Source organism: Halichoerus grypus, chromosome 3 (genome assembly GCF_964656455.1).
Source record: "Halichoerus grypus chromosome 3, mHalGry1.hap1.1, whole genome shotgun sequence".
Lineage (NCBI taxonomy): Eukaryota > Metazoa > Chordata > Mammalia > Carnivora > Phocidae > Halichoerus > Halichoerus grypus.
The window spans coordinates 144,678,581-144,691,459 of record NC_135714.1 but is presented as its reverse complement, the minus strand read 5'-3'; the positions used below and the strand labels follow the sequence as shown (position 1 = coordinate 144,691,459).

At 36.0% G+C, this 12,879-nt stretch overlaps 1 protein-coding gene across 1 annotated transcript in view; it reads right to left on the bottom strand.

Annotated features, from left to right (window-relative positions):
- Nucleotides 1-12,879, bottom strand: part of ANXA10 (annexin A10) — an 87,954-nt gene that overhangs the window by 55,417 nt on the left and 19,658 nt on the right. The window lies entirely within an intron of this gene.

Genomic DNA, 12,879 nt, shown 5'->3' with positions numbered 1-12,879 from the left:
ATTTCAGATTAATTTTATATGAATCTCAAAACTTTATTAAAAGTTTTTATTAAAATAACTGTAAATTTAGGAATCCATTTTGAAAAGTTGTCTTTTTGTCACTATATCTGCTGAATTATTTCAGTTTTTCTTTTCTAAAAGATTTAGTAAAGGTTTGTGGAGTTTTTATAAATGGCAAGAGACTTTATTTTGTTAAAAAATACTCATATTTGCATTTATATTGACATTAAAGTTACTTTATTTTTATTTTGTTTCCTAACACATAATTGCTTAATTAAATAAGTGACATTGAATTTTATAAACCTAAAATTACCTTGTATTCAAAAAAATTACTGAACTCTCATTATTTTTAATAACTTTTTCATTGATTAGCTTAGATTTTGAGATACAAACAATATACTCTACGCATAATAAAATGTTTGATTTCTCCTTTATCGTCATTTTAAGTTTTTCTTATTCTATTGCATTCTGACAAGAATTTCTAGGTAATTCTTTTATTTTCTGGTTTAACTAAAAGCCTGGCATAACAAACCATAGCAATTTTATAGGCTTCTATGATACACAGTGATTCTTGTTATTTGTGGTAGTTTTCTACAAAGTTGTTATGAACACTGAATTAATAGATGCTGAACTATTGCTCTGAAGGGAAATACAGATTTCTACAACCTCTGATCACAATATTTTTGTCAACAGAAATGCCATTTACAACTAATATGTTTGTTTGCCAATGTCCTTAAAAAAATAAGCCTGTCTCATCAGCATTGAAATCCTTTTTTTCTCATATGCTTTTCCTGTATAAAATTTAGGAGGTGATTTTAAAGAATATCTGAAGGAGGTATCTATAGAACTTGTTCACCTGAAAGTTTAATAGTTTTTATGCTGTATCACTTTTTAAAAAAAATTTTATTTTATTATGTTATGTTAATCACCATACATTACATCATTAGTTTTTGATGTAGTGTTCCATGATTCATTGTTTGCGTATAACACCCAGTGCTCCATTCAGTATGTGCCCTCTTTAATACCCATCACCAGGCTAACCCATCCCCCCACCCCCCTCCCCTCTAGAACCCTCAGTTTGTTTCTCAGAGTCTGTAGTCTCTCATGGTTTGTCTCCCCCTCCGATTCCCCCCCTTCATTTTTCCCTTCCTACTATCTTTTTTTTTTTAAGCATATAACGTATTATTTTTTTCAGAGGTACAGATCTATGATTCAACAGTCTTACACAATTCACAGAGCTCACCATAGCCCATACCCTGCCCAATGTCTATCACCCAGTCACCCAATGCCTCCCACCCCTCACCACTCCAGCAACCCTCAGTTTGTTTCCTGAGATTAAGAATTCCTCATATCAGTGAGATCATATGATACATGTCTTTCTCTGATTGACTTATTTCGCTTAGCATAATACCCTCTAGTTCCATCTATGTCGTTCCAAATGGCAAGATTTCGTGTTTGTTTGTTTGTTTGTTTGTTTTTTTTATGGCTGCATAATATTCCATTGTGTATATATACCACATCTTCTTTATCCATTCATCTGTTGCTGGACATCTTGGCTCTTTCCATAGTTTGGCTATTGTGAACATTGCCGCTATAAACATTGGGGTGCATGTACACTTTCGGGTCACTACATTTGTATCTTCGGGGTAAATACCCAGTAGTGCAATTGCTGGGTCATAGGGGAGCTCCATTTTCAACTTTTTGAGGAACCTCCATACTGTTTTCCAGAGTGGCTGCACCAGCTTGCATTCCCACCAACAGTGGAGGAGGGTTCCCCTTTCTCCGCATCCCCGCCAACATCTGTCTTTTCCTGACTTGTTAATTCTAGCCATTCTGACTGGTGTGAGGTGGTATCTCATGGAGGTTTTGATTTGAATTTCCCTGATGCCAAGCAATGTTGAGCATTTTTTCATGTGTCTGTTGGCCATTTGTATGTCTTCTTTGGAAAAATATCTGTTCATGTCTTCTGCCCATTTCTTGATTAGATTCGTAGTTCTTTGGGTGTTGAGTTTGATAAGTTCTTTATAGATTTTGGATACTAGCCCTTTATCTGATATGTCATTTGCAAATATCTTCTCCCATTCTGTCGGTTGTCTTTTGGTTTTGTTGACTGTTTCTTTTGCTGTGCAAAAGCTTTTTATCTTGATGAAGTCCCAATAGTTCATTTTTGCCCTTGCTTCCCTTGCCTTTGGCGATGTTTCTAGGAAGAAGTTGCTGCAGCTGAGGTCAAAGAGGTTGCTGACTGTGTTCTCCTCTAGGATTTTGATGGACTCCTGTCTCACATTGAGGTCTTTCAACCATTTTGAGTCTATTTTTGTGTGTGGTGTCTGGAAATGGTCCAGTTTCATTCTTCTGCATGTGGCTGTCTAATTTTCCCAACACCATTTGTTGAAGAGACTGTCTTTTTTCCAGTGGACATTCTTTCCTGCTTTGTCGAAGATTAGTTGACCATAGAGTTGAGGGTCCATTTGTGGATTCTCTCTCCTATTCCCTTGATCTATGTGTCTGTTTTTGTGCCAGTACCATACTGTCTTGATGATGACAGCTTTGTAATAGAGCTTGAAGTCAGGAATTGTGATGCCACCAGCTTTGCTTTTCTTTTTCAACATTCGTCTGGCTATTCGGGGTCTTTTCTGGTTCCATACAAATTTTAGGATTATTTGTTCCATTTCTTTGAAAAAAAGTGGATGGTATTTGGATAGGGATTGCATTAAATGTGTAGATTTCTCTAGGTAGCATAGACATCCTCACAATATTTGTTCTTCCAATCCATGAGCATGGAATGTTTTTCCATTTCTTTGTGTCTTCCTCAATTTCTTTCATGAGTATTTTATAGTTTTCTGAGAACAGATCCTTTGCCTCTTTGGTTAGATTTATTCCTAGGTATCTTATGGTTTTGGGTGCAGTTGTAAATGGGATCAACTCCTTAATTTCTCTTTCTTCTGTTTTGTTGTTGGTGTATAGAAATGCCACTGATTTCTGTGCATTAATTTTATATCCTGCCACTTTACTGAATTCCTGTATAAGTTCTAGCAGTTTTGGGGTGGAGTCTTTTGGATTTTCCACATAAAGTGTCATATCGTCTGCAAAGAGTGAGAGTTTGACTTCTTCTTTGCTGATTCGGATGCCTTTTATTTCTTTTTGTTGTCTGATTGCTGTGGCTAGGACTTCTAGTATATGTTGAATAGCAGTGGTGATAGTGGACATCCCTGCCGTGTTCCTGACCTTAGGGGGAAGACTCTCAGTTTTTTCCCATTGAGAATGATATTTGCTGTGGGTTTTTCATAGATGGCTTTTATGATATTGAGGTATGTCCCCTCTATCCCTATAGCCTGAAGAGTTTTGATCAAGAAAGGATGCTGTACTTTGTGAAATGCTTTTTCTGCATCTATTGAGAGCATCATATGGTTCTTGTTCTTTTATTAATATATTGTATCACATTGATTGATTTGTGGATGTTGAACCAAGCTTGCAGCCCAGGGATAAATCCCACTTGGTCATGGTGAATAATCCTTTTAATGTACTGTTGGGTCCTATTGGCTAGTATTTTGATGAGAATTTTTGCATCCATGTTCATCAGGGATATTGGTCTATAATTCTCCTTTTTGATGGGGTCTTTGTCTGGTTTTGGGATCAAGGTAATGCTGGCCTCATAAAATGAGTTTGGAAGTTTTCCTTCCATTTCTATTTTTTGGAACAGTTTCAGAAGGATAGGTATTAATTCTTCTTGAAATGTTTGGTAGAATTCCCCTGGGAAGCCATCTGGCCCTGGGCTCTTGTTTGTTGGGAGATTTTTGATGACTGCTTCAATTTCCTTAGTGGTTATGGGTCTGCTCATGTTTTCTATTTCTTCCAGTTTCAGTATTGGTAGTTTATACATCTCTAGGAATGCATCCATTTCTTCTAGATTATCTAATTTGCTGGCATATAGTTGCTCGTAATATGTTTTTATAATTGTTTGTATTTCTTTGGTGTTGGTTGTGATCTCTCCTCTTTCATTCATGATTTTATTTATTTGGGTCTTTTCTCTTTTCTTTTTGATAACTCTGGCCAGGGGTTTATCAATCTTATTAATTCTTTCAAAGAACCAGCTCCTAGTTTCATTGATCTGTTCTACCGTTCTTTTGGTTTCTAGTTCATTTTGATTTCTGCTCTGATCTTTATTAGTTCTCTTCTCCTGCTGGGTTTAGGCTTTATTTGCTGTTTTTTCTCTAGCTCCTTTAGGTGTAGGGTTAGGTTGTGTATTTGAGACCTTTCTTATTTCTTGGGAAAGCCTTGTATTGCTATATACTTTCCTCTTAGGACTGCCTTTGCTGCATCCCAAAGATTTTGAACAGTTGTGTTTCCATTTTCATTAGTTTCCGTGAATTTTTTAAATTCTTCTTTAATTTCCTGGTTGACCCATTCATTCTTTAATAGGATGCTCTTTGGCCTCCATGTATTTGAGTTCTTTCCAACTTTCTTCTTATGATTGAGTTCTAGTTTCAAAGCATTGTGGTCTGAAAATATGCAGAGAATGATCCCAATCTTTTGGTACTGGTTGAGACCTGATTTGTGACCTAGGATGTGATCTATTCTGGAGAATGTTCCATGGGCACTAGAGATGAATGTGTATTCTGTTGCTTTGGGATGGACTGTTCTGAATATATCTGTGAAGTCTGTTTGATCCAGTGTGTCATTTAAAGCCTTTATTTCCTTGTTGATCTTTTGCTTAGATGATCTGCCCATTTCAGTGACGGGGGTGGTAAAGTCCCCCACTATTATTGTATTGTTGTCAATATGTTTCTTTGCTTTTGTTATTAATTGCCTTATATAATTGGCTGCTCCCATGTTAGGGGAATCGATATTTACAATTGTTAAATCTTGTTGGATAGATCCTTTAAGTATGATATAGTGTCCTTCCTCATCTTTTATTATAGTCTTTGGTTTAAAATCTAATTTGTCTGATATAAGGATTGCCACCCCAGCTTTCTTTTGGTGTCCATTAGCATGGTAAATAGTTTTCCACCCTCTCACTTTCAATCTGGAGGTGTCTTTGGGTCTAAAATGAGTCTCTTGCAGACAGCATATTGATGGGTCTTGTTTTTTCATCCAATTTGATACCTTGTGTCTTTTGATTGGGGCATTTAGCCCATTTACATTCAGGGTAACTATTGAAAGATATGAATTTAGTGCCATTGTATTGCCTGTAAGGTGACTGTTACTGTATATTGTCTCTGTTCCTTTCTAGTCTATGTTACTTTTAGATTCTCTCTTTGCTTAGAGGACCCCTTTCAATATTTCTTGTGGAGCTGTTTTCGTGTTTGCAAATTCCTTTAGTTTTTGTTTGTCCTGGAAACTTTTTCAATGACGGCCTAGCTGGATATAGTATTTTTGGCTGCATATTTTTCTCATTTAGTGCTCTGAATATATCATGCTAGTCCTTTCTGGCCTGCCAGGTCTCTGTGGATAGGTCTGTTGCCAATTTAATGTTTCTACCATTGTAGGTTAAGATCTCTTGTCCCGATTGCTTTCAGGATTTTCCCTTTGTCTCTGAGACTGGTAAGTTTTACCCATAGATGTCAGGGTGTTGACCTATTTTTATTGATTTTGAGGGGGTTTCTCTGTGCCTCTTGGATTTTGATGCCTGTTTCCTTCCCCAAATTAGGGAAGTTCTCTGCTATAATTTGCTCTAATATACCTTCTTCCCCTCTTTCTTCTTCTTCTGGGATCCCAATTATTCTAATATTGTTTCATCTTATGGTATCACTTATCTCTTGAATTCTGCCCTCATGATCCAGGAGTTGTTTATCTCTCTTTTTCTCAGCTTGTTATTTTCCATCATTTGGTCTTCTATATCACTAATTCTTTCCTACTTCATTTATCCTAGCAGTTAGAGCCTCCATTTTTGATTGCACCTCATTAATAGCCTTTTTGATTTTGACTTGGTTAGATTTTATTTAATTTATTTTCCAGAAAGGGTTTCTCTAGTGTCTTCCATGCTTTTTTCAAACCCAGCTTGTATCTTCATAATCGTCATTCTGAACTCTAGTTCCGACATCTTACTAAGGTCCATATTGGTTAGTTCCGTGGCAGTCGGTATTGCCTCTTGTTCTTTTTTTTTGAGGTAATTTTTTCCATCTTGTCATTTTGTCCAGAGGAGAATAGATGATTGAGAGAACAAAATGGTAACAGGGTATAAAGGACCCCAGAAAAATATACACTGAACAAATCAGAAGAGACTTGAAATGGGGGAAAAGAAAGGGAAAGAAAGAAAAAAGAAAGAAAAAAGAAAGAAAAAAAAGAAAAAGAAAAAGATAAAAAAATAAAGAATATGATCAAATATGATCAGGCTGGTGAATAGATCAGTGCCACACACTAGATTTTGGGCATATTTTGGTCTGTTAGAAGAACGTGCCTCCCAAAATTTTAAAGAAAGAAAAATTTATATATATACAAAAATAAGGGTAAATATGATGAAGGGATGGAATGTGACTGTAAAGGTGAAATTTATAAAAGATTTTATAAAAGGAATTGATAAGATAAGAAGTTGGTTGAAAAAAGAAAGAAGAGAAATTAAAAAAAAAGAAAGGGAGAGAATGTGATCAGGCAGGAGACTAGAACAAAGCCATACAATAGAGATTTAGGGTATATTTTGGTCTGTTTGAAGAAAATGTATCCCATATTTTAAAGAGAGAACAACTTATATATATACCAAAAATAAGGTTAACTACTATGAAGGGATAGAATATGACTCTAAAAATGAAAAATAAAAAAGATTTTTAAAAAAGGGAGTGATAAGATGTTGGTTGAAAAAGGGAAAAAGAAAAATTTAAAAAAGAAATAGAAAAATAAAAAAAAGAAAATTAAAAATATTAACTTTGAAAGACTAAAGAATCGGGGGGGAAAGAAGCCATGAATTCTATGTGCTATATTCCCCTAGTCCTGGAGTTTTGTCATTCTCATTGATCAGCAAACTTGGTTTTGGCTGGCTATGCTTGCTGATCTTCTGGTGGAGGGGCTTGTCGCTGTGGTTCTCAAATGTCTTTGCCGGAGGGGGAATTGCCCCGCCCTTGCTGGGTCCGGGCTAAGTAATCTGCTCGGGTTTGCTCTCAGGAGCTTTTGTTCCCTGCAAGCTTTCCGTACAGCTTTGGGGATGAGAGTGAAAATGGTGACCTCCCAATCTCCGCTCTGGAGGAGCCGAGAACTCGGGGCCCTGCTCCTCAGTGCGCCCCCAGAAAAAAGCAGTCAATCATTCCTGTCTCCCCGGTCCACGGCCGCACTCCGTGCTCACCCAGCCTGTGACCGAGCGTTCCTGTCTCTGGCTCATGACCCCGTGTGGAGTCTCCAAACCCAGCAGATTCCTGCAGTGCACTCTCGCACCGCTCTTCCCGGGGGAGGAGGGGGAATCTCCCTGGATCTGCAGCTTGTTGGGTCTCTGCTGGAAGAGCAGTGGCCTGACTGTGCCGTGGATCACTATTTATGATAACCCCAAGCTGAGAGCCCACTCCTCTGCTCTGTCTTTGCAGCCAGCTTCCGTGCCCCAATACCTGGGAGCTCTGTCGCACTCAGGCACCCCTGGTCTTTCTGTGACCCCGAGGGTCCTGAGACCACACTGTCCCAGCGAGGGTTCCACCCCCCGCTTAGCCACTGGAGCGACGTCCCTCGGCGGAGCAGACTTCTAAAAGTTCTGATTTTGTGCTCCGCTGCTCTATCACTTGTCGGTAGCGGCTGATGGAGGCCCCCTCCCCTGCCGTCTATCTTCCCGAATATCGCCTCAGATTCACTTCTCCACACGTCCTACCTTCCAGAAAGTGGTCGCTTTTCTGTTCAGAGAGTTGCTGCTATTCTTTTCTACGATCTCCTGTTGTGTTCATAGGTGTTCTGAATGGTTTGATAACTATCTAGCTGAATTCCTGGGACCAGACGAAATTTAGGTCTCCTACTCCCCCATCATCTTGCTCCTCCCCTCACCGTATCACCTTTTGAAACATGCAAGGCATCTATCACTACTTTCAAGAGAAAGCTGATCACTACACTTTTTATATTATTAGTTTTTTTCTCACGAACTCACAAATTTAGCTGCTTTTCCATAGCTTTATAACTTAGATCAGATTTTACTTTAGCATTTTTCTGGGCGGCTTCATGCATAGACAGTGAATTTTATCTTTTTTTTCTGGATGCACTATATTAGTGATTTATTAACATTAATCTCATGGCCAACAGCATTAGAACTCATGTCTGAATGAAGCTTATTGATGCACATATTTTCTCCGTAATATTTCTTCTTGTGCTTGGGAACATTCATCACAACATTTGGGGGGCATTTTAAAGAACACAATCACCAACAAAAAGCATAAAGATACAAAAAAATTGTAGCATTAAATAAACCACAAAAAGGACACTTGTTAATAGTGTAAGAGCTGAAACAAGAAGGGAAAGCATCATCTTGTCTAATCTCAGCTGGAATATGCACTCTGATGACTCAAAGTTTACACCTCTCTGCATATGCCTGTTAATGAGCATGAAAGTACTGCAAATGTTGATTTTGGTGTTATGAATGAATTTTACGAGTAGACAAATTAGCATATGTGGAATCTGTGAATAATAAACATTGATTATATGGTCAAATAGGTAAAAGTGGTCTACTAAGCAAGAAAATAATTATTACTGAAATTTCAAATTATATCTAAATAGCACTGAGTGGTCTACACAGATAGATTATAATGGAATAGAGGAAGATATACTATGCTAACATATTGAAAAAAAAGCTGGAGTAGCTATATTAATTTTAACACAAAAAACTTCAGAAGAAGGAAAATTATCAGGGATAAAAAGAACCATTACATAATGATAAAGGGGCCACTTCTCCAAGATGATATTATAAATCTTCATATGTGTGAGCCCAATAAAACAGCATCAAAATACATGAGGCAAAAACTGATAGAACTGCTAGAAGAAACAGATGAATCCACTATTTTATCAGTAGTTTAGGACCTCTTTATCATAAATGGACAATTCCAGCAGGCAGAAAACTTAAAAGCACATGTTTGAAATCAATAACATCATCAATCAATTTGATATAATTGATATCTATAGAATACTTCATCCAACAACAACAGATTGTTGTTGTTCTCAAGCTCACATGTAATACTAAGATAGACTACATAAAATATACCTTAACCAGTTTAAAATAATAGAAACCATACAAAATAAGCTCTCAGACCACAGTGGCATTAAACCAGAAATCAATAACAGAAAGATAGATGGAAAACCTAAAATTCTTGGAGATTAAACAACACACTTGCAAATAACACAAAAAAGACTCAAGAGAATTTAAAAAATTCAAACTAAATGAAAATGAAAATATAAACTATTAAAATTTGTGAGATGCAGGAAATGAAATGCTTAGAGGAAAATTTATGGCTCTGAATAAATATGTGGGAAATAAATACCTAAAATCACGAATATAAACTTCCACCTTAGGAAATTGAATAAAAGAATGAATTAAGTCTAAAGGAAGCCAAAGCAAATAAACAATGAAAATTAGAGTGGAAATAAATTCAATTGAAAACGGGAAATTGCTAGAGAAAATCAATTAACCTGAAAGCTCATTCTTTGAAAAAATCAATAAAATTGATAAGCCCCTAGCCAGGTTAACTAAGAAAAAAGAGAGAGAAGATACAATTACTGATATCAGAAATGAAAGAGGGTACATTACTACAGATACTATGGATATGAAAAGGATAAGAAAGGAATGCTAAGAACAACTCTGTGCCCATAAATTTGATACTGTAGATGAAATGGATCAATTTCTTCAAAGACACGATCTACCCAAACTTACACAAAGAGAAATAGACAGTATGAATAGGCCTATATCTATTAAAGAAGTAAAACACATATTAAATAACTTGTCAAGACAGAAATCACCTGGCCCTGATGGGTTCACTGGTGAACTCTACCAAACTTTTAAAGAATAAAATTATATGATTCTTTTGTTTGTTTACGGTCTCTTCCGGAAGATATAAGCAGAGGGAATACTTCCTAAATCATCCTATGAGGTCAGCATTTCCCTACTACCAAAACCAGAGAAAGCATTACAAGAGAGGAAAACTACAGACCAATATCTGTCATGAACACAGATGTAAAAATTCTTCAAAAAAATTGGCAAATTGAATTCAATACTGTATAAAAAGAATTGTGCATTATGACCAAGTGGTGTTTCTTTCAGGTATGCAAGTCTTATCTCAACATTTGAAAATCAATTAACATAATTTATTACATCAATAGAATAAAGAATAGAAACTGTTGACTGTATCGACAGATGAAGAAAAAGCCTTTGACAAAATCTAACACCTGTTTAAGATGAAAACTCTCAGCAAAACCTATAGGGAACATATACTTAATGGGGACAAAGATAAGGAACAAAGCAAGGACGTCCACTCTAAATAGCACTGACTGTTTCAAAAAAGATTTTGACTTGATGTAGCTTTGTCAAGAATTAGGCATGTAGGTTAAAAATAGTTCCAGTTGTCTAGCATCTCACAGGGATGATTTGGGAATTACATATGTTAATTGAGACAAAATAAACACAGTTATTCTAAGACTGCACAGCTTGGGAAAGTAGCTTCTAATGGTAAGGATACTGGACTGCACTATTAAGGAATATTAACTGAGAGTTATTCCTTTTTAGTGTGATTGGTGAATTTTTATACAATTTAAGACAATTTTTGTTAAAACTACTCATTTTCATTTGCTTTAGAGTATTTTTTTGCTTTCTGATTTTTCTAAGTAAAACACAGTAGCCAAGTCAAAAATCAAGTGGAACTACATCATCAAACTAGAAAGCTTCTGAAGAGCAAAAGAAACAACAGAATGAAAAAGCAATCTACAGAAAGGGAGAAAATATTTACAAACCATATACCTGATAAGGGATTAATATCTAAAATACATAAGAATCTCATACAACTCAATAGCAAAAACCAAATAATCTAATTAAAAATGGGCAAAGAACCTGAATAGATATTTTTCTAAAGAAGACATAAAAATGGCCCATAAGTACATGAAAAGCTGCTCAATATCACTAATCATCAAGGAAATGCAAATCAAAACTATAATGAAATATCACTTCACACCTATTAGAATGACTATTATCAAAAAGACAAGAAGAAATGTGGAGAAAAGGGAATTCCCATTGGTAGGAATGTAAATTGGTATAGCCACAATGGAAAACAGTGTGGAAGTTCCTCAAAAAATTAAAAACAGAATGATACAGCAATCCTACTTCTGGGTGTTTATCTAAAGTAAATGAAATCATTATCTCATTAAGATATCTGCACCTCCATATTCACTGTAGTGCAAACCACTGAAGTTCTATCAACAGATGAAAGGATAAAGAAAATGTGATTCTCTCTGTCTCTCTCTCTCACACACACATATATACATACAGTGGAATATTATTTAGTCATAAAAAGAAGAAAATCCTGCTGTTTGAGAAAACATGGATAAATCCCAAGGGTATTATGCTAAGTGAAATGAGTCAGAGAAAGACAAATACTGTATGATACCACTTTTATGTAGTATTTAAAACAGCTGAACTCAGAAACAGCCGGGGTTGAAGGGTGGGGAATGGGGGAGATGCTGGTCAAAGGGTACAAGCTTTCAATTATAAGAGGAATAAGTTCTGGGGATCTAATATACAGTGTGGTGACTATAGTTAACAATACTGTGTTGTATACTTGAAAGTTGCTAAGAGAGTAAATCTTAAATGTTCTCACCATAACAACAACAACAACAACAACAATTATCATTTTGTCAGGTAAAGGGAGGTTAGTAGCCTTATTGTGTAATAATTTCACAATATATATATACCTGTCAGATCATCACATTGTACATCTTAAACTTATACAATGTTAGATATCAATTATATCTCTGTAAAACTGGAAAAAAAACCCACAGTAGCCAAGGAAAACATGAACAATTATCTTTAAATTACACTTTGCCAGGGTCATCAGGTTGGATAGACTTTAAAGCATTTTGAGATGCATTCTTGCTGTGGCATGCTGGAGTGGACAGTATGCGATCAAATCCTAAACCTCCTGGAATTCTTCAGTCTAAAACACTGACAAGCAAAAAATTACAATGGTCAAATTGAACCTACATTCTGACCCTAAAGTTGCTATGACAGGAGAATTGAAACTGGAGCAAAGAAAAATTTTTTCAATGAATATATTGATGTATAGTTTTAAAGCAAAAATTACTCTCCTGAAGACAAAGTTAATCCATAACTTTTTGTTAACTTGTCTCTATTTTTCTAGTGATGACTGATATTTTAAAAGGCATGAAAGCATTGCAAACTCCTCAAGTCAGCTTTAGAGAGCATATTTGAAGTCCTTTATTATTTTCCTGTGAGATTCTGCTGGTGAATAAAACACAAAAATGAGCATGCATGCATGTGTTCATGCTCACGTACACATACACACGCATACACACACAGAGCATAGTTATCATAAAGGCGATTTTGTCTTTAAAGTTAAGAGCTTGTTTCTTATGAGAGGCTTTGCATGTTTTATGCAAAATTTCAATGTTTATCTTCATGCTCATCAGAAGTCTTAAAACAGGTTTTAGTTAAGGAAAATATATGGATGTTTACCAGCTCCATTTCATTTCTTAAAGATTAAATCTTTTTTTTAAAGAACTCAACAGTTTTCCTCCCTTATCTCTACAGTCCTTTTCTAAACTCTAGTTTCATTCATTGAACATCCATTTATTAAGCACCTGCATGCCAGACACCACACTCTGGGAGCTCTCTGAAGTCCGAGGTGACACAAAAGGACAAGTACAATGAAAATGAGATCAGTGACACAAGAGTGCAGAAGAGGGTGCCCTGGGGGTTGGCAT